Source organism: Balaenoptera ricei, chromosome 9 (genome assembly GCF_028023285.1).
Source record: "Balaenoptera ricei isolate mBalRic1 chromosome 9, mBalRic1.hap2, whole genome shotgun sequence".
Taxonomy (NCBI): Eukaryota; Metazoa; Chordata; class Mammalia; order Artiodactyla; family Balaenopteridae; genus Balaenoptera; species Balaenoptera ricei.
Window position 1 is genome coordinate 99,805,600 of NC_082647.1, and position 19,819 is coordinate 99,825,418.

General features: G+C 38.5%; 1 long non-coding RNA gene across 1 annotated transcript in view; it reads right to left on the reverse strand.

Moving 5' to 3' along the window:
* Positions 1-720: 720 nt before the first annotated feature.
* The window catches only part of LOC132372114 (uncharacterized), an 81,182-nt gene continuing 62,083 nt past the window's right edge, over positions 721-19,819 (reverse strand). Inside the window, exons 2-3 of the long non-coding RNA XR_009505102.1 lie at positions 2,803-2,870; positions 721-818 (exon numbers count right to left, since the gene is read on the reverse strand). This is a non-coding gene — a long non-coding RNA (uncharacterized LOC132372114). The remainder of the gene's footprint in view (positions 819-2,802; positions 2,871-19,819) is intronic.

The following is a 19,819-nucleotide window of genomic DNA, read 5'->3' on the forward strand; positions in this document are numbered from 1 at the left end:
CATTTGGATGCTTGATTATGTCTAATGGTACAGTCATATCTGAGTTATTAAGAATTAAAATTAATTAAATTAAAACATACAGTAGACAAAATAAAGTCAAAAGTTAGTTGTGAGAGGGGCTTCCCTGGTGGCGCAGTGGTTGAGAATCTGCCTGACAATGCAGGGGACACGGGTTCGAGCCCTGTTCTGGGAAGATCCCACATGCCGCGGAGCGGCTGGGCCCGTGAGCCACAACTACTGAGCCTGCGCGTCTGGAGCCTGTGCTCGGCAACAAGAGAGGGCGCGATAGTGAGAGGCCCGCGCATTGCGATGAAGAGTGGCCCCCGCTTGCCGCAACTGGAGAAAGCCCTCGCACAGAAACGAAGACCCAACACAGCCAAAAAAAATAAAAAATAAATAAACATTAAAAAAAAAAAAAGTTAGTTGTGAGAAAAGGTGAATAAAATTGATAAACTCCTAGCAAGACTAATGAAAAATAAAGAGAAAAGGCTCAAATTACCAATATCAGAAGGCATTAAGAAGGTAATAATAAGATACTATTTAGAACATGACATCAATTACCTTGAAAACTTATTTGTAAAAACGGTCAAATTTCTAGAAAATCTCAAATTACTAAAGAGCCACATGAAGGAAAAGAAGTTATGAATAGTTCTACATCTATTAAAGAAATTGAATTTGAAATTCAAACTCTTCCCACAATACTAAATTACTTACATTTTTCTCAAGGTCTTCCAAAGATTAGAGAAGAGGAAACCCCTGCTGACTTCTGTAATGAGCCAAGCATTTCCTTGACCTCCACAACCCAGCAAGGGCATTTCCTTTTCCAAAAAGGAAAATTAAAAAGTAAGCTTTCTCTTCAAACTAGGTAAAAATTCTAAACACAATAACTGCAAACACTTCCAAGCTCTATATAAAAAGGATCATATATTACAACCAAGAAGGACTTATTCTGAGAACATGATGTTGGGTTAACATTTGGTAATCGAGCAATGTAATTTAGTAATTAATAGAAAAAAAGGAAAGAAATATGGTTATCTCAATAGAGGCAGGAAAAGCATTTGGTAAAATTCAACACTCATTCATGATAATGTCTCATAATACACAAGAAATAGAAAGGTCTTCTTTATCTGATAATAAGTATCTCAAAAGAATACAAATAGTACAAATACAAACAAAAAAATCATTTCAAATTTAGAGGTAAAACTTCAAAAGTTTTTATCATAGGATTGGGAATGAGACATGCATGTTTGCTATCACCACTTACTATGTAGGGCAGGCATCACAAACCCAAATACCTACAAGGGTCATGGCAATAGAGAGAGGCGGGGTCTATGGAATTTGAAAAAGAATATTCTGCCGAAAGTCATTCAAATTCAATTACAAAACAAGACCAAACAAAACCAAGACTAAACAAAACAAAAATCACTGGCCCAGCCAAACAAAATATCTGCAGGCCAGATTTAGCCTGCAGTCTGCAAATTGGTGAACTTGGCTGGGGTTATTTTGGGCCCAGCCTTTAAAGATTCTTTCATATAACCAGCTGATAGGATAGGATACTAAACTTCACATCCTAAGTGAAAACAGTAATCAAGTCTATTACGACCTGAAGGAGACCTTGTGTTTTAATAGATGTCAAAGCCTAAGCTAAACTGTGTTATTTGGAAAAGAGAGCTGAAGAGGCAAGTCACCTAATAAAAAGAATAAACAATACTAAAGATATAATATGAAAAGGGAGGCTTAGACTGTGGGCCATCAGGAGTAGTGAAATAACAGCAAGACCACTTGGTTATGAATTATTCTAAGACATCCCCAGGGCACCTCTGCCTGAATTTGTCATATTGTACAAGTGTGAAAGGAAGATGGATAAAAAGTACAGTTTTGAGTTGGCTGTTTTCATTTGTTAAACCCTTTCCTACACTTTACCACTGGAAGTGCTTTGCATGTAATAGCTACTGGTGAAGTCTTTGAATTTAATAGTTTTCTCTTTTGATGTTTTTGATGCCTACAGTGACTAGGAATGGTCCTCTATGGCCCTAGACTGGTGTCATCAGCTTGCTCCTGGGCTCGTCGTTGCAAACACAGGAAGGCAGAAGGAAGGAAGGTCATTTTGCTCAGGAAGAGCCATCTCTTGGGTGGTCCATTTTGCACATGTGTTAAGAACCAGCTTGACCCAGAACCACCTCTCTCATTTCTGCAGGGAGAGGTTCATGGAATCTTTGGTGCAGTGACTTTCTGAATCTAAACTGAACTTGGCTTTTGTGTTTCCTTGAAAAACCTTCTCTCCGCTTTGCAAGGGGATGAGCTTTTTGCCTGCTTCCCAGAATGAGGTGGAGATTGCATGCAGTTGGCCAAAAGCCTAAACCCGATCCCCTCTGGTGCCTTTGGCACTTGGTGTGGGTTTCCCAGGTCAGCCAGTTAGGCGGCTCCAAGAGATCACCCAGAGTCCTCAAAGGAAATCTCTTCCTTGAAGCAAGATGTACATCAGTGCAGCCTGACAGGACTGACCACCCGCCCAGAGGTCAGTCTGGGCTGTCACCCACACGCCCACTGCCAGGCCTGGCGCATGGATGTAACTGTGTTCAGAAATGCCAGCGTTTGGAGGAGTTCTTGACTGTGTTTGTATTTATGATCACAACTCTATGTTTAAGATGATGTGACTTGGATTCTTCCAGTTGTTTTCAGGCTTTCTTGCCCTTCAGATAACTAGCTACACTGGCAGCCACCAAGAGCCTAAGCAGGTGACACTGGGGACAACTGGACAATTCTCCAATTAAAAGCTATCTCCTACAAACTCCAACTTACCTTTGCACTCCATCCTTATAAACCACCTCCAGTTGTCTCCAATTCACTAAGCTGCCTTTTGCTTCTTCCTGAACAAGAGGGATAACAGAAGAAAAAAAAAAATGTTTTTCTTTTATTATAAGTTGTTCTAAGAACAGTGCCTGGCAGCACCACTTTGGTTAGAGTTTCTGACCCGTAAGCTAGTTTTCAGGAGTTTATCACATTCACTATTTTATTTGTTAAGTTGTAGAAACCTTACCAGGGGGTCAGAGTTCATACACATGCTCTGTTTACGGAAACATGACTCAAACTGCAGCTGGCCTGTTGCTGTTTGCTATGAATGGTGTCATTTGTATCAGACCACACTTATTGGAATCTGCCTTCAAATACAGCTTTGGTTAAAATGAAATACTGAACTTTTGTTGAAAAAAATTTAATTTCTTACATGGGGCCAAATCTAAGCTCAGATTAGAGACAGAAGATATAGCTCTGAATTTGGGTAAATTAGATTCATTATGCTGAATCTTGTGGACAGAGACCCTGATTTACTTGTTAATTAATATACCTGTGCCTAAATAGAGCGCAACTGGCAGGCACCTAATACATGGCTGCTGAGTGACTTAGTTGGAGGAAGTTTACTTTGGGAATTAAGATATCTCATTAAGAATACTTTGGGGGATAGAAGTGGCTCAAACTGTGAGCCAAAAAACTATAAACCACATCTTTAAAATACACATATATTAAATAGTTTATTAAATGGAAAAACGACGACTTGAAAAATACCACTGGTTGTTTTTTTTTTTTAACATCTTGATTGGAGTATAATTGCTTTACAATGTTGTGTTAGTTGTTGCTTTATAACAGAGTGAATCAGCTATATGTATACATCTATCCCCATATCTCCTCCCTATCCCACCCCTCTAGGTGGTCACAAAGCACCGAGCTGATCTCCCTGTGCTATGCGGCTGCTTCCCACTAGCTATCTATTTTACATTTGGTAGTGTATATATGTCCATGCCACTCTTTCACTTCGTCCCAGCTTACCCTTCCCCCTCCCCATGTCCTCAAGTCCACTCTCTACGTCTGCGTCTTTATTCCTGTCCTGCCCCTAGGTTCTTCAGAACCTTTTTTTTTTTTTTTTTAAATTCCATATATATGTGTTAGCATATGGTATTTGTTTTTGTCCTTCTGACTTACTTCACTCTGTATGAAAGACTCTAGGTCCATCCACCTCACTACAAATAACTCAATTTTGTTTCTTTTTATGGCTGAGTAATATTCCATTGCATATATGTGCCACATCTTCTTTATCCATTCATCTGTCATGGACACTTAGGTTGCTTCCATGCCCTGGCTGTTGTAAATAGAGCTGCAATGAACATTGTGGTACATGATTCTTTTTGAATTATGGTTTTCTCAGGGTATATGTTCAGTAGTGGGATTGCTGGGTCCTATGGTAGTTCTATTTTTAGTTTTTTCCGGAACCTCCATACTGTTCTCCATAGTGGCTGTATCAATTTACATTCCCACCAACAGTGCAAGAGGGTTCTCTTTTCTGCACACCCTCTCCAGCATTTATTGTTTGTAGATTTTTTGATGATGGCCATTCCGACTGGTGTGAGATGATACCTCATTGTAGATTTGATTTGCATTTCTCAGATGATTAGTGATGTTGAGCATCCTTTCATGTGTTTGTTGGCAATCTGTATATCTTCTTTGGAGAAATGTCTATTTAGGTCTTCTGCCCATTTTTGGATTAGATTGTTTGTTTTCTTGATATTGAGCTGCATGAGCTGCTTGTAAATTTTGGAGATTAATCCTTTATGAGTTGCTTCATTTGCAAATAGTTTCTCCCATTCTGAGGGAGAAAGGTTTATGGTTTCCTCTTCTGTGCAAAAGCTTTTAAGTTTCATTACGTCCCATTTGTTTATTTTTGTTTTTATTTCCATTTCTCTAGGAGGTGGGTCAAAAAGGATCTTGCTGTGATGTATGTCATAGAGTGTTCTGCCTATGTTTTCCTCTAAGAGTTTTATAGTGTCTGGCCTTACATTTAGGTCTCGAATCCATTTTGAGTTTATTTTTGTGTATGGTGTTAGGGAGAGTTCTAATTTCATTCCTTTACATGTAGCTGCCCAGTTTTCCCAGCTGTCTTTTCTGCTTTGTATATTCTTTTTTTTTTTTTTTAATTTTATTTATTTATTTATTTATGGCTGTGTTGGGTCTTCGTTTCTGTGCAAGGGCTTTCTCTAGTTGCGGCAAGTGGGGGCCACTCTTCATCGCGGTGCGTGGGCCTTTCACTATCACGGCCTCTCTTGTTGCGGAGCACAGGCTCCAGACATGCAGGCTCAGCAATTGTGGCTCACAGGCCTAGTCGCTCCGCGGCATGTGGGATCTTCCCAGACCAGGGCTCGAACCCGTGTCCCCTGCATTGGCAGGCAGATTCTCAACCACTGCACCACCAGGGAAGCCCCTCCTTTGTATATTCTTGCCTCCTTTATCAAAGATAAGGTGACCATATGTGCGTGGGTTTATTTCTGGGCTTTCTATCCTGTTCCATTGATCTATATTTCTGTTTTTGTGCCAGTACCATACTGTCTTGATTACTGTAGCTTTGTAGTATAGTCTGAAGTCAGGGAGCCTGATTTCCCCCAGCTCCATTTTTCTTTCTCAAGATTGCTTTGGCTATTCGGGGTCTTTTGTGTTTCCATACAAATTGTGAAATTTTTTGTTCTAGTTCTGTGAAAAATGCCACTGGTAGTTTGATAGGGATTGTATTGTATCTGTAGATTGCTTTGGGTAGTATAGTCATTTTCACAATGTTGATTCTTCCAATCCAAGAACATGGTATATCTCTCCATCTGTTTGTATCATCTTTAATTTCTTTCATCAGTGTCTTATAGTTTTCTGCATACAGGTCTTTTGTCTCCTTAGGTAAGTTTATTCCTAGGGATTTTATTCTTTTTGTTGCCATGGACCACTGGTTTTAAATCACTAAAATTTCCATGGGAAAAAAACATGGTATACCACAGGTTCCAGTGGTCTCTGCCCATCTGGAAGTGTAAACACCTAAAAAGGAGGCAGACTTCACTAGTGAAGACAACCCGACTGTCTTCTAAGAGCCAGGCAGGCGTATTGGCAAGACCAGTGATGTTAGAAGCATGGCAAATACTTTCTAAGCAATAGGTGCTTATCAAAGCTCCATTTAGTCAATAATTATTTTGCAGTGGAAAAAATGTTCATTAGCACAGCACCACTTCGGGGAAACTCCCTTCCACATTTTTGTGTATATGATCCACGTTGGACTGGCTCCAACTCCAATCATACAGGTCTGGAATAGAGTCAATCTAAAGACTTTTAATAATGCCATCAGAAAAGGAATGCATTTGTTTTGGTGAAGTTGTGAAGGTGATAAGAATGAGGACTAGAGTTATTTCTGTCCATCTTTACCACTAAGTGGGAAGAGTCTTTAAGAGAATGAAGATTATGCAAAGAAACTTAGAGATGTGAGATGAATACAGAGAGTTTTCTGGTCATATTGTGAGAGCATCTGGATCCAGCTATACCTGAAGCTGATGTCTGTACTTTCTGTTTAGTGGAAAACTTTTTTAAGTCCATTGTTTCCCCAGCATATTTCTCTCCATTGCTTTTCCTCAGTTCTCATCCAACAAGGTAATATTTTCCCTAAAAAATTCATATACAAAATAATTTTTTATAATTTACTAATAAATGATCTATGTCTCTATTAGGTATCCTTAATGCTCTACTTTAAAAGTATCTTTCCGGGCTTCCCTGGTGGCGCAGTAGTTGAGAATCTGCCTGCCAATGCAGGGAACACAGGTTCGAGCCCTGGTCTGGGAAGATCCCACATGCCACGGAGCAACTAGGTCCGTGAGCCACAACTACTGAGCCTGCGCGTCTGGAGCCTGTGCTCCGCAACGAGAGGCCATGATAGTGAGAGGCCCAAGCACCGCGATGAAGAGTGGCCCCCGCTTGCCGCAACTAGAGAAAGCCCTCGCACAGAAACGAAGACCCAACACAGCCACAAATAAATAAATAAATAAATAAATATTTTAAAAATGGATGCCATTATTTGGCATCTATATATTTTTTTTAAAAAGTATCTTTCCAAGTATAAAACTATTTGAGACCTTATCATCTCAACATAATTTTTAAGAAAAATCTCCGAGAGCTCAGAATATTGTATACAGTAGTTCAGTGAGAGTCTGGTCTAGCTCTTTTCAGAAGGCAGAAGAGCTATCTGTAAGAATTAAAAAGATTAACCAGCATGTAAAAGCAGAGTTTTTCTGAATCAAAAGCAGTAACACAGGCACTAAAAACCTTGCTTGACTTGTAATCAGCCTTTGTATTTTATCCCCTCCCACACAGAGGGTTGGGTCAGGGAAACTCCATTCTCTCATATTCCTACATCCACACTTCTGGCATTTATTTAATTTCTAATTGAAAAGTCACCACTGTCAGTCTGGCAGGCACTGGGGAGACGTTCAGACTTTCCTTCTTCCAATGTTATCATGCCAGGTTCCCAGAGGTAGGACTTCCACTTGTGACACTTGGACCACAGCCTGTCCTCCCTTTGCTATTTCAACTTCCTTTTAAGACTTTAATCATCCTTGTAACTTGGCTGGTTTAAACTACCAGCACTTGGCTACCGGGATTGGGAGCTACTGGGAATCTATCTACTGCTCGTATCACATTATCTCTCTTTATCCCCAAAGCCCTACCATTTGAAATTAGGGGTTTAGTAGACAAATTCAACTGATATGACTTGCCCATAAAAATTGCCTCCAAACACCCAATAGCTTTTTGTCATTGGGCTGTTGTGTCTAAACACGGCAAACTGTGGTCCCCCTCTCTGCTTGAGAATGTTGGCATTTGTCCCCAATTCTAGTCAGACTGGTCTTCACACCAAAAACATGTGAAACAAGTGTCAGATGAACTACAGAATTAAGTTTCTAGACAAAGGCACTAAAACTTAATGGAAGCAGGGTGGCCACACCACGCAGAAGTAAGTGTGGCATATCACAACACATCTTCCCCTGGCCCCCAGACCCCCTAATCAAGAATCTGCCCATGCAATGTGGAGTCCAGCCAGATCTGAGAGCTGTATTTTGCCGTGGCAACTGTTCCCATATGCAGCAGATGATTTCTGATTTCTTTGGTCTATTTCAGATTTACATTGATCTATTTGCCTATTCATGCCCAGCACTACACTGTCTTAATTACTGTGGCTTTATAATAAGTCTTGGCATCTGAGAAAAAGTCTTCTCAGCTCATATTTCTTCTTTAAGAAAGTCTTGGCTACCGTAAGTCCTTTGCATTTCTTTATAAACTTTATACTCAGCTTGTGAAATTTTTAAAAATCCGTAAGAGTTTAGAGTGCAGGATTTCATTGACAATTGGTATAAGACTGAGTTTTCCAATCCATTCATATTGTATAACACGATTTAGATTTTCTTTAATTTCTCTTAGTGTTTGCAGTTTTTTGTATAGCAGTCTAGCAGAATTTTATTTAGATTTATTCCTAGGTGTTTAACACTATGATGCTATTATAAGAGCATACACTAAATTTCATTTCCTAACACTTTTCAATATATAGAAATGAACTGATTTTTAAATATTGATTTCATGTACAGCAGTCTTGCAAAACATTCTTTCTCATGATTTAAATGTAAATTATTTTAAAATATTTTATATATAATCGTAGTATCTGCAAATAGTTTACTTTTATTTTTTCATTTCTAAACCTTATGGCTTTCATGTGTTTTTTGTTGCCTTGCTGTATTACTACGAACTTGAGCAATTGTTGAATAGGAGTGATAACATCCTTGCCTTTTCCCAATTCCAAAGAAAACAATTTCATTATTTCATCATTAAGTGTATTTGCTGAAGTTCTGTTGTTTTGTTTGTTGTAGATATTCATTATTAGATTATTGAATATCTGTTCTAACCTGGTTTGCTAAGAGTATTTGGGTTTTTTTCATCATAAATGAATGTCGAATTTTATTATGTACATTTTCTGCGTCTGTTGAGATTATCATGATTTTGTCCTTCAGTTAATTAATGTAGCATGTTATTAGAGCAATATACCACTCAGAGGTGAGGATTAAAAATTTAAAAGTTCTATGAAGGGCAGGGGCTCAATTTTGTCAAGGAATATCACATTGTTTATACTAATAGCAGTTATAAATAAATGCAAGTAAATCAGAGAATAAGTTACAAAGTACTTTTCAAAGACAAAAGACTTGAGAGGAAGAGTATCTTAAAATATGTTATGAGAGCCTTAGCATTATTGCAACTCGTTAAGCACTTACCACATGCAGTATCTAACTTATCCTCAAAAAACCCAATCACTTCCACTTAAGAAAGACAAAACTGAAGCTCATCGTGGTTAAATAATTTGGCCAATGTTACACAGCTAATAAGTGCTGATGAGGGCATTCCAAATGGCTCCAAACCCAAATTCTTAAGTTTCTTTTGGAGAAGGCAACATAACATTAGTGGGTGAGGATTTTACAGTGTCAGTTTTGATAAACAATGTTTTAAAGTGATATTCTTATAGATGAAATAGAATCAAGAAAAAAATTGTACTCTGAACCATTTTATAGGGATTCTTCTTCATGTGAAGAATTATAAAATCTGAAATTCTTTTACTCTAGATACTCTCACATAACTTTCCCTAATTGAAAGAACTTAATTGTGTGTCTTTGAGTCTGTGGGCTGAGCAAAGGGTTGAATGTTTGCATGTCTTGTGGTAAAATTCATTCTTCAGTTCCCTTCATTCCTTCCTGTGTGAAAACTCAATGTACTCGTAATAGTCCCTAATATAGTGTCTGCCACTTTTGACACTGTTAACTACTCCAATACTTTGATGACGCTCTATGATAACATCACATTCTTCCATTCTCCTTCTGCGCTTCTGTTCTTTTTTGTAGGCTGTTCCATCCATCTCTTAAATGTTGATGTTCATATTCACTTTTTGGAAATCTCATATATTGGGATCATATCTTATATCTTATCTACCTAGTAGCTCATGCCAGAAAATAAAAGTGATAAGTGATTTATACATCATTAATACTTCAATATAAATATATAATATCAGTATGATTATCAGTATTTTCTTTTTGCTAATCAGACTTAACTTTTTAAAAATGAAGACTTTATATTTTTAGAGCAGTTTTAGGTTCACAGCAAAATTGAGGGAAAGGTACAGAGGTTTCCATATACTGTTTGCCCCTCCACATGGATAGCCTCTCCCATTATCAGCATTCCCCACCAAATTGGTCCATTTGTTACAATTGATGAGCCTACACTGACACATTATAATCACCCAAAGTCCATAGTTTACATTATGGTTCACTCTTGGTGTTTTACATTCTACAGATTTGGACAAATGTATAATGACATGTATCCACGATGTACGATACAGAATATTTTCACTGCCCTAAAAATCTCCTGTGCTCTGCCTGTGCATCCTCTCACCCCCCAAGCCCTGGCAACCACTGATCTTTTTACTTACTGTCTCCATAGTTTTGCCTTTTCCAGCATGTCATATAGTTGGAATAATACAGTATGTAGCCTTTTCAGATTGCCCTCTTTCACTTAATAATATTCATTTAAGGTTCCTCCATATCTTTTCATAGCTTGATAGTGCATTTCTTTTTAGTGCTGAATAATATTCCATTGTCTGAATGTACATTTATTTATTCATTGACCCACAGAAGGACAGCTTGATTGTTCTCCAGTTTTGACAATCATAAATCAAGCTTCCATAAACATCTACGTGCAGGTTTTTGTGTGTATGTAAGTTTTCAACTCCTTTGGGTAAATACCAAGAAGTGTGATTATTGGAGCCTATGGTAGGAGTATGTTTAGTTTTATAAAAAACCACCAAACTGTCTTGCACAGTGGCTATACAATTTGGCATTCCCACCAGCAATGAATGAGAATTCCTGTTGCTCCACATCCTCACCAGCATGTGGTGATGTCAGTGTTCTGGATATTGCCCATGGTGTGCAACTGTGCAGCAGTATCTCATTGTTGTTTTAATTTGCATTTGCCTGATGACATATGATGTAGAGCATCTTTTCATGTGCTTATTTGCCATCTGTACATATTCTTTGGTGAGGTGTCCATAGATGTCTTTGGCCCATTTTCAAATCAAGTTGTTTTCTTTATTGTTGAGTTTTAAGAGTTCTTTGTATATTTTGAATAACAGTCCTTCGTCAGATGTATCTTTAGCAAATATTTTCTAGTCTGTGGCTGTTCTTCAGCATTATTTTTTATATTCTTCATTATACAGAATTCCAACATTGCAGAAAATATGAAGATAAAAATTACAAACAGAAAAAAATTTTAAATGCACAAAATATATTACACATATACACAGGGGTAATAAAATATGATTTAAAGACATTAAAACATGGAAATGTGAACAGCAAATGAGGAAGGCGACAGAGAAATAGGATCAGTGAGGAGTGTACAGGGCTTTAAAATTCAGATTAAATAGTTGTTGACTAAAATATGCTAAAACTTTATATCAAGAATTTTGAACCATGTTCTTCTCCATTCTTTTCTATGTGTTCAAAATATTTCATAATCTAAAGAGGAAAAAATAGAAATCAGAATGCATTCTATTATTTGATACCTATGATGTTGCTGAACATATTACTTTAGTCTAACCTCTTTTTAGGGTTCAATTTCTTTATTTAGAAGATTCCCTTCCATTCCAAAATTCTAGAAACAGTTTTTTTCATTTATTTATTTACTTACTTACTTATTGGTTGCACCGGTGCAGCATGTGGGACCTTGGTCCCCTGACCAGGGATTGAACCTGCATCCCCTGCCTAGCAAGGTGGATTCTTTACCACTGGACCACCAGAGAAGTCCCCTAGGAATGCTTTTATGATGTTATGTTTCACTCCTTTTCTAGGTACATCTTAATTTACAAATATGAAACTTCAAATGTTTGCTTAAGAAATACGTTCAGATTAGTTTATAAGGGGAATGTAAACGCATTGTAACCTTAGTGTTTAATGTATTGAAACAAGGGCCCTCACTTGAATCTGGACTCTGCTATTAGCTGAGTAAATGAACTCAGTAAATGGTCAGTAGCTTGTATAAACATCACTGGTCTAAATATAGGATGTGTTATACCATGCCCAGATTGGGTCAACATCAAAAGGAGGTAGGTGCTAATGAATTTTTCCCACTTCTTTTGGAAAAGCATATATCCATTGAGCTCACAGATCAGGGTTTCCCATATGCAGTGCATTTAATGCTAAGCTAAAATTTTAAAAAAATGTTTCCAAAATGATTTGACAAATCACAACCACTACATTTCTAAACGGTCCTTGGGGTGGACCAAAAAGAAAACAAGGGCTTTCAGGCTCTTCCTGACTGAGGCTTCCAGCTGTACCCCACAGCAGTTAGAGCAATGACCTGGGCAGAAATTTCCTCCCAGACATGAACCAAACCATAATCATCTACAGCAATCGAGTCCTTTAAAAATATTCTCCAAAAGTGAAAGTTTACAAAATAAAGCTGGGACTTGAAGTATTTGCATAGGCCCTAGATGTGAGGAATTAAAGAACTTTTGACCCTGCTCAGTTTCTCAGTGGATAGGCCAGTGTCAGGGCCTCCAAGTTCTGCTAGTTGTAACTTGCTTTCCACAGGGACATGAAGAAGGAACTGGTAAGACTCTTAATTGCCTACATGAAGGAAGTCATTGAGGACACTTAGGCTGATAAAAGATAGAATGAGGAGTAAGAGAGAGGCATGGCTTGAAAGCTGGAAGGATTCTTTTTACTCTGCTCCCTACGTTCACACTCACTCCAGCATGGATCTGAGATGGCTAATGTGTGGACTTCTAATTCTGTTCACTCATCGTCTAAGTAGGAACAAGCCCCTTTGAAGTCTCCTTGTCTACTCTTTCATCTCACTCTCTACTTCTTTTTTTTTAATTGAAGTATAGTTGATTTACAATGTTGTGTTAATTTCTGCTGTACAGCAAAGTGACTCAGTTATACACATATAGATATTATTTTTTTATATTCTTTTCCATTATGGTTTATCACAGGATATTGAATATAGTTCCCTGTGCTATACAGTAGGACCTTGTTGTTTATCCATTCTATATAAAATAGTTTACACGTGCTAATCCCAAACTCCCAGTCCTTCCCTCCCCCACCCCTTCCCCCTTGGCAACCACAAGTCTGTTCTCTATGTCTGTGTCTGTTTCTGTTTTGTAGATAGGTTCATTTGTGCCATATTTTAGATTCTACATGTAAGTGATATCATATGGTATGTGTCTTTCTCTTTCTGACTTACTTCACTTAGTATAATTTCTAGTTGCATCCATGTTGCTGCAAATGGCATTATTTCGTTCTTTTTTACGGCTGAGTAGCATTCCATTGTATATATGTACCACATCTTCTTTATCCATTCAATTGTTGATGGACACTTAGGTTGTTTCCATGTTTTGTCTATTGTGAATAGTGCTGTCATTCTCTACTTCTTAAATTCTCTAAATCGTCAAATGTTGACTCTATCAAAAATTTGGAGTGCCATGGCAGTTTGGGGATTTGTTGTAGGAGAATCTGTCTTACTTCTTTTGAATTAGGGTTGGAACTAAAGAGGGCAAAGACACAGGATAATTGAGATAGAGGTTGAAACACATGGGTATGTTATATTTGTTTGTTGAATTTGTTATAAATTCAAAAAATTCAATTTTAAACATATGTAACTTCCTTGAACCTTACATGGTTGTCTGCCCCAGGAGCTATTTTCTAGGGAGGCCATGCGTGAACTTCTGATGGGAGGTCGTTTTTATCAGGTTCCTGCTTGAAGGTCTCTTGATCTCAGTATATGTGTGCAAAGTGAGCTGTGTGAAAAAGATCAAAGGCAGCACATGTTCTGATATATCTGGAGGTCGGCTTTGTGGGTGGTGGGGGGAGGGGGGAATGTGGGCATAGAGTTGGAGAACAGAAATGAAGATCAAGCACAAGGTCAGGGGTTTCCCTGGTGGTGCAGTGGTTAAGAATCCGCCTGCCAATGCAGGGGACATGGGTTCGAGCCCTGGCCCAGGAAGATATCACATGCTGCGGAGCAACTAAGCCAGTGTGCCACAACTACTGAGCCTGCGCTCTAGAGCCCGCGAGCCACAACTACTGAAGCCCGTGTGCCTAGAGCCCGTGCTCTGCAACAAGAGAAGCCACCGCAATGAGAAGCCCGTGCGCAGCAACAAAGACCCAACGCAGCCAAAAATAAATAAATAAAATAAATTTTAAAAAAAGCACAAGTGTCAGTCAGCTGGCCCAAAAAATGGCAAAGAAATCAAGATTTTGTTTTGTTTTGTTTTCCCAAAGAACACTGTCAACATGAACTTTGAGAGTAAAAATAACTAAGTCCTGAAGGAATCAAGAATAAAGTTTGTGACATTAGTCAGAGCTTAGAAGGGGAAAAGATGAAAAACAAGACCACTATCGCCCCATGAGGGAAGATGAGCTGGAATAGGCGGGAAGCATGACCTGGGAGGAGGACAGTGCAGCCCTGCTCAGGGGATGCACCTGAAAGGGACCAGATACTCACGAGTTGGGAGCTGGCCTGGCCTCTGTCTTGAGCTGAGGCAATAATTGCAGAGTCCACTGCATTTGGGACAGCTCCGCACACCTCTCTAGAGGAGTACCTTGGTTGTTCTGCTGGTTATCATACAGGGAAAGCTCCCATCTGGAGATGTCCGCCTATCACCTGTTGATCATTTGGCAGGAAGAACGTCTGTGCCCCAAGACGGCACAGTCCTATCTGAACTGTCCTCAACAGAACTTCCCTCTTTCCAATGGCCCAAGATAGCCGTAAGGCTTTTTTAAAAAGAGATTGGATCCTTGACATCAAGAATGGACGAGGTTGGAAGGGGAACACCTCTGTGACTGTACATGGGTGGTACTAAAGAGAACAAGCTCCAGGTGTCCACCTGAGCCAAGAGAAAGACGAAGCTCTACCCTCCATCTACGAGGGTCTTTTATCCTGCCTCCAGACACCCACCACCTCACCGTGCTGCTTGACTCAACCTCATGGTTCTTTGGGTTTCTCTACATGGATTGTCTTTGCTATAAGCAGTTAATTGCATTTAGGTAAAACCAACCAACCAACCAACCTGAGCATTTCTCTCTCCCTTGAGAATACTAGCATGTCTTTAATTCTTTCTTGGGAGTCTATAACTTTCTTTCCCAAAGTAAATAGCGTGAAAAAAAATTTTCTGTCAAACCCAGTTAATTGGTATCTTTAGGAAGTCCCACAGGATAACTGTGAATGTAGCCTGATTCTATTTTTTAAAAAGATGATTCTATTTCTTAAAATATTACCTAGAAATAATTCTATAATTCTTCCACTGCCACCTTTTGCCTCTGCTGGTTCCTTCTTTTTCCTTCCTTCCTCCCTCCCTTCCTTCCTTTCTTTCTTTCTTGTCTCTGCTTTCAGGTATTCATTCCTAGTCAGCTCTTAGCAATTTCCATACTGACAGCTGGTCTCCGACTCTGGTTTGCCTTATTCTTGCCCTGACTTTCCAACTGGTCCTAGTGTGTGTTCTCTATCCCAGCAACGACTCCTGGCAGACTCCCGTTTTTGAGTTGCTGGTGTTTTGTGGCCAGTACATCAGTATAATTTTAGCGAAGGCAGAAATGGGAAAAGTTGTGCAATTCTTTTATTCTTCCTAATCTCTCCCCCCGGAGAAATAAATCTGGGGAAAAGGATAGGGAGGTGCAATGGAAAAGGTCAGCACAGATTGCTGTGCTTCTGAGAAGAGTGAGGATTATACAGACAGCCGGATTGGGCTGGAGAAGTTGGCCCCTGAGTTAACCATGAGGAGCTGAGAGCCTGTGACCCCTCCCCAGGCCACTGCCCTCAAGCTGCTACTTGTACTGACTAATAGGGTCAAAGGGATCCATGGCCTTAGCCAATCATATTCTACCACAGGACACTGCATCAGCCCAGACCCAGAAAGCCAGAACAGATTAATAGCTTCCTTACAGTTCTTTGGGTGGTAATATATAGCTATTCTTGGCTGGTGGATTAATTCTGATTTCAAATAAGTTAGTATAAACTTTCTAGCTCATATACAAATTGGCCACTCTTCCTTTGTACCTATACTGCCATCAAAATAACACTGGAATACATTGTTATTCTCATCTCTGTTATTATTTTTGTCAGTAAGATACAGTGTCTAATAATAGCCAAAAATATAGCACTTATTATGGGCCAGGAGCTGTTCTACATGCTTTACATATATTAAGTCATTTAATGCTCATAATAACCCTATGAGGAAGGTACTTTTATCATTCTCATTTTACAGAGGAGAAAACTGAGCAGAGAGGTTAAATAACCTCCCAATCTCTTGCCAATAATCCATGGTGGAGCAGGGATTCAAACTAAAATAATCTAACTCTGAAGTCTAGATTTCCAATCATTAAATTATTAAATTGTCTTTATACAGTCATCAATACCTAGCACAGCATTAAACAAATGAGTGCTTAATTAAAAAAAATCCAAGTTCATTATTTCAATTGGGGATATTAAATCAAGCGCTTTAACATGATAAATATTTTATTTGATACATTTTCCACCCATATTAGGAAACTAAGAGTTTAAGAGCCCTGACTTGTTGGGTGGGGTCAGGATTCAAAGTCATCTGACTCTGCATCCAGGGCTCTGCCTACCCTGCCAAGGGATCTTTCTACTCAGCCCATGGAACTACAGGATCGCTTGGTCCTCTTGTGGCTGCAAGGGCTGTTTTCTGAGGCTCTCACACCAGTGGATCTGTAAGGGACCTCACTGGACCATTTTTGCACAACCAGGGATAAATGTGGAGGGAGACCTGTGGTACCTATGGAACCGAGGTGTCTGCTGGCCCTCAGATGGCCCTGCCTAAGCCTCGTCCAATAGCTTGACTCTCATATGATAAGTGGGAAAGTCTGGGTTCTGTTCCTGCCTCACCAATAATCCTGTGCTATTGAATCACTTCCCTTCTGTGTAAGAAAAAGGAGAGAAAAATCAGGGCTGGCTCTTCAGTCTCCAGTCCCGTTTTCCAAGAACGGGGAACTGAACTACTTGGGCTCCTCAGGAAGGCTTGAGCACAGAAGTTGAGACGTTCTTTCTCCTCTCGGGATCCTCCTGAACACCACTGAGGTAGTTGTCTATTTAGAATAATCCTTTTGCCTTTTGGTTTTAATGACACATCTCACCAGGCCTAGAATTAAGATATAACTTTAAAAAATGTTTTAAATACAACAACTGTTGAAGGTCGTCAACAGACACAGCAGGGAGAGTTTTGGTTTATGAATAAAGCCACAAGGGTTCTGAGCTACCACTTTTCGTGAGTTTTGTGAAGTAATGTCACTTAACTATTCCAGTGAAACAAAAATTTACCCAGTATATTTCATGTGACTTCAAAGATGATATGAGGAGATGCGTTTAGTTAGTTATCCTTTCACATAAACTCAGGTTTATATATATTTGAGTGCCTCTCTCGGCACTCTTTATTCTCAATTGCCTTTAGTAAAACGTTCCACTTTTTTCTTTACCCTGTCTGTTCTCCTTAGGAAACAATAAAAGGTTAATTCGCAATCTTCGTAAAGTAGAGAAAAAATAACTTTGGGGGATTTTACGAGGTGGCTTTCTAATCCAGGGACAGGACTCCAGTCTGAGTCTTTGTTTAGAGAGGAGTTTTTCGCAGGCTGTTTCTCCACAGATGGCACTTTGGTCACTTTACAGTAACCAAAGCTCTCCGTAACCGATCTCTGTGGGGAGACGATCATGTCCCGGCTCTTCCAGCCAAGCAGTTTCATTTCTGTTCTTCCCTTTGATTTCAGGGAAGGAGACTCATGTTATAGCTCAATGTTTTCTTTTCAATCTCAGCTCCTTACAGTCCCATCACATGCAGTCTAATAATAAAAAGCGGTAAATTTTTAGTTCTTGAATGTTGATTATATAAGAACCAGAAACTATGTAAGCATAAAAAATTAATCACCCAAATTCTACCACAGATGGGACACACTGTTAAGAGTGTTGGTGATTATCCCCTTAGATAGCTTTCTATGTAGACAGTATTTAGTGTTTATATTTAGTATTTATATATGTGTGTGTATATAAAGCATTTACATATATGTAAAGGGTTTATGTATAAAGTGTTTATGTATATATATTAAAAGTGGTTTTATATATATAAAACCAATAATATGAATCTCAGAGATCCAAACTGTAATATGTCTCAGTGACATATATATATATATATTTGACTATGTTTTTTACAAATATGAAACCATATGAACTATCTTGTTTTGTGGTCTTTTTTTTTTTTTTTTCATTTAAGAGCACATTACATGTTTCCTAGCCCAGGTGCTCATAAACATGAGAAGAGATAAACTATGGTACATTTATACAATGGAAGAGTATTCAGCAATAAAAAGGAGTGAACCATGTATACACATAAAAATATAGATGAATCTCAAAAAATAATATTGAGTGAAAGAAGCTTTAACCAAAAAAGTACTTATTGTTATGAGTTCATTCATAAGAAGTTTTTAGATCAGGCAAAGCTCAGCTGTGGTGAAAAAAAATCAGAAAAGTGGTTGCCTTGACAAAACTTGAGGCAGGAAATGAGGAAGGGGTAAGATGGAGTGGCTGTAATGTTCTATTTCTTTTTTTTTTTTTTTGGCTACGCCTCGCAGTATGTGGGATCTTGGTTCCCCGACCAGGGATCGAACCCATGCCCCCTGTAGTGGAAGCACGCAGTGTTAACCACTGGACCGCTGGGGAAGTCCCTATAACGTTCTATTTCTTGATAGGGGTTTGGGTTACACAGGTGCATGCATGTGTCAAAACTCATCTAATGGTCCACTTAGGATTATGTACATTTCATTGTACGTAAATTTACCTAAGACAAGAACAACAAATAGAGAACTCTAGTTAATAATATGCATGCTAAAGTATTTAGGGGGAACTGAACTAGTGTCTGCATCTTACTTTGAAATGCATTAAAAAAAGACAGTTGGAAACAGGGATGCATAGATGGATAGATGAATTATAAAGCAAGCATAGTAAAGTGTTAATTATAGCATCCAGGTAGTAGTTATATGTGTGTTCTCTGTACAGTTTGTTCAACTTTTCTGTATGTTTGAAAATTTTTCATATTAAAATGTTAGCAAGAAAAAAAGACCATATAACATGTTCCCATGTCAAATATGCTTCCACAACATTTAAAGGACTGATTAAATCAACATCTGTAGAATGGAATACAATTCAGTCACTGTTGAACATTTCAGCTATTTAAAACTTTGCAGAATAAGCTATATTACAACAATTATCCTTATACTTATATATTTAAACCCTTGTCTTATTATATCCTTAGGACAAATTCCTATGAGCATAGTTGCTAAGTCAATAAAGAATTAAGGGTTTGGGTTCCTATTTTCATCCAGAAGACTTGGGACACTTTTCTCTTATTAAATAGAAAACTTCATATTTCCTTTCAAGATTTCCATAAAGATTGAGTTTTGCTCTTTTTTCATCTTTGCTTATCAGTTTGATATCCTTAATGGACTCTTCTTATAATTTATTTTTTGGCTTTCTCCCTCAGCATTTCAGAATCAAGGAAAAAGGACTTAAAAGAGAAGAGAGATATTCAACACGCAATGATGAACTAACAATCTGAATTTCAGAGATCCAAAAGGTAATCTGCCTCAAACCTATTTTCAAGATTTGAAATGGAATTAGTGTTTAATCAGAGATTGTCTGACAGAAAGTGAAAATCAGTTTCTAGGTTTTCTATCTAGTCTTTTCTCTCTGTGAACACCCAAAGAATGTGCACTGAATATAAGAATACGGGAGGCATTTACCCTTCATATCATGATATCACTATGCTTTGAAAAATCATAACTTGGAGTTGTATGTGCTAGCGCCTTTGGGTGATCAGTAAGCTGTATAAAAACCCAACGAATGCCAAGGTTGGATCACTTCTGTTTAAATGATG